Below are 2,842 nucleotides of genomic sequence, written 5' to 3'. Positions count from 1 at the left end.
AAGTGATGGTTTTATCTCCCACTTCAAGGGTGAGCTCTCCATGCTCCACATCGATCACCACTCCCGCGGTGTGCAAGAAAGGTCTTCCTAAGATAATAGGAATGTTGGAGTCTTCTTCAATGTCAACAATAACGAAATCCACCGGGATGAAGAATTTTCAAATTCTCACGGGAACGTCTTCCCATACCCCTAAAGGTGTCTCTGTTGATCTATCCGCCATTTGAAGCGTGATGTTGGTACATTTGAGTTCTCCCATTCCTAGCCTCTTGCTAACTGAATATGGCATGACACTAACACTTGCCCCAAGGTCACATAAAGTTTTGTTGATTGTAGTGTCACCAATAGTGCATGGAATGGAGAAACTTCCCGGATCTTTCAGTTTTGGAGGTGAACTCCCTTGAAGGATGGCACTACACACCTTAGTGAAGGCAATAGTCTCAAGTTTCCGGATTGATTTCTTCTTCATAAGGATGTCCTTCATGTACTTTGCATAGGCCGGAACGTGATTGATCAATTCCGTGAAAGGAATCGAGACTTCTAAATTCTTCACAATTTCCATGAATTTTCCAAGTTGGTCATCAAACTTAGGCTTAGCTTGAAAACTCGGGAATGGAAGTCTAATCACAATGGGCTCCTTCTCTTTGGCCTTTTCTTCACTTTTCTTTGAAACTTCTTGATTGGTGGGTTCTTCTTTCCTAGAGTTTTGCACAACTCTTTCCTTGTCACTAGCTTCCACAACTTCATCCTCAACTTGCTTCTTTGGTCCTTCATATCTCATACCACTCCTCAAGTGAATGGCACTAACCGTTTCATGTCTTGGGGGATTACTTTGAGGTGGTAATTGCCCCTTTTGTCTTTGAGAGTTTGAAGTTGCTAGTTGGGTCATTTGATTTTCGAACATTTTTGTGTGGGCTAGGATGTTGTTGATGGTGATGTCTTTTGCTTGGCTATCTTTTTGCATTTGAGTGAAAAATTCTTGTTGATTCTTTTGCATTTGGAGGACCACTTTTTGAACATCAAAACCTTGGTCATTTTCTTGATTGTATGGAGTTTGATTTTGATAACCTTTGTTTTGGTTGTAAAAGGGTCTTTGATTTTGGTTTCTCATGGGAGGTGGGGTGTATGTTGGTTGAGGGTTTTGAACATTTTGGCTTTTGTATGAGCGATTTGGGTGGAATTTGGTGTTTTCATTGTAATAGTTGGAATAAGGGGTACCACTTTTGTATGCTTGAAAAGCATTCACTTGCTCATTTGTTCCCCTACATTCACTTTGGTCATGTCCCAAAGTTCCACAATTCTCACATATCCCACTTGGGATTGATGAAGATGCCACCATGGCATTAACGTGATGCTTTGGTGATTTTGAGGCTTCTTCAAGATTAGCCATGACCTTCTCAAACTTCAAGTTGATGGTATCAATATGAGCACTAAGTTGAGCACCCAATTGAGTAATAGAGTCCACTTCATGCTTTCCTCCTCTAGTAGCCTTGCTAGGTCTACTATATTGTGAATTATGGACCGCCATTTCCTCAATCTTGTTCCAAGTTTGATTATCGTCAACTTCGGTGAACATACCATTTGATCCCATGTTGAGAATGTTTCTTGAGTCTTCATAAAGACCATTCCAAAATTGTTGTACCAAGAACCACTCGCTAAGTCCATGATGAGGACATGAGCGACAAATTCCTTTGAATCGCTCCTAAGCGTCATACAAAGATTCTTCATCCCTTTGCTTAAAACCCGTAATTTGAGATCTTAGCATGTTAGTCTTTTCCGGAGGGTAGAATTTTTTGTAGAAAGCTAGAGCCAACTTCTTCCAAGAGTCAATTCCAAGAGTAGCCTTATCAAGGCTTTTCAACCATTATTTCGCGGTGCCAATTAGAGAAAAAGGAAATAAGACCCATCGAATTTGGTCTTGAGTCACTCCGGTTTGTGAAATCGCATCACAATAGTCACAAAAAGTTTCCATGTGGGAATGAGGGTCTTCACTAGGCATCCCCCCAAATTTTCTTCTTTCGACTAATTGGATAAATGCGGATTTTGCAATAAAATTTCCGGTTAAGTGTTGTGGTGTGGGAGTTCCATTGGGTAGGTTCTCCTCGGTTGGTACGGAATGTGATGAAAACTTAGGCATTGTGGGTTGTTTGTGTGATTGATTTTGTGTTGGGTTCTCCTCACCTTCTCTTGCAAAAGGGTTGATGAACTCAATAGTGTTTGGTTGAATATCTACAACCTCACCAATACCTCTCAAAGTATTTCTAGCAAGTCTTCTATTGGTTATTAAAGTCCTTTCAATTTCGTGATCAATAGGTAAAAAGTTACCTTATGATCTTCTAGACATGCAAAATATCAAACAACTCAAAAACAATTAGAACAAACCTTGAGGAGTTTTACTTCCCCAAGGCAAAGAAAGACACAACTAATAACAATCAAAGAAAATCAAATCAAGTTAACACCGTCCCCGGCAACGGCGCCATTATTTTTGGTCGGTCCGCTTTGAGCTTAGATTTCGGTTACTTGTCGTTAGGAGCACCTAGACCAAAACAATATTTATAACTTCACAAACAACTCTGCTACTAGTAAAGAGGTAAGTAAAGGTCGGATCCCAAGGGACGGGTATTGATGTAGGATTTTCGATTGCAAGTAGTGGTGTCTAGGGGTGTCACAATTTGGGTTGAGATAAGAAGATCACTAAACTAAATAACAATTAAAGTAAACAAGCAAGATGACTAAAATGAGATGTAAACAATTGATTAAAAGCACTAGGGTGTCATGGGTTCATAGGGGATTCATGGGAATTGATCATACAAACATATTCTCAAATAACAAGCAATTATTGTTG

The 2,842-nt window shown here is 39.8% G+C and overlaps 1 non-coding gene across 1 annotated transcript; it reads left to right on the top strand.

Annotated features, from left to right (window-relative positions):
* The first annotated feature begins 1,655 nt into the window (after nt 1–1,655).
* LOC141624461 (small nucleolar RNA R71) lies at nt 1,656–1,762 on the top strand. Its single transcript, XR_012534267.1, has one exon. It is a non-coding gene; the product is annotated as a small nucleolar RNA R71 (small nucleolar RNA).
* Nucleotides 1,763–2,842: the final 1,080 nt, after the last annotated feature.

This window comes from Silene latifolia, chromosome X (genome assembly GCF_048544455.1).
Source record: "Silene latifolia isolate original U9 population chromosome X, ASM4854445v1, whole genome shotgun sequence".
Classification (NCBI taxonomy): domain Eukaryota; kingdom Viridiplantae; phylum Streptophyta; class Magnoliopsida; order Caryophyllales; family Caryophyllaceae; genus Silene; species Silene latifolia.
The sequence above is the reverse complement of the archived record's forward strand: the minus strand, read 5'-3'. Positions and strand labels throughout refer to the sequence as shown.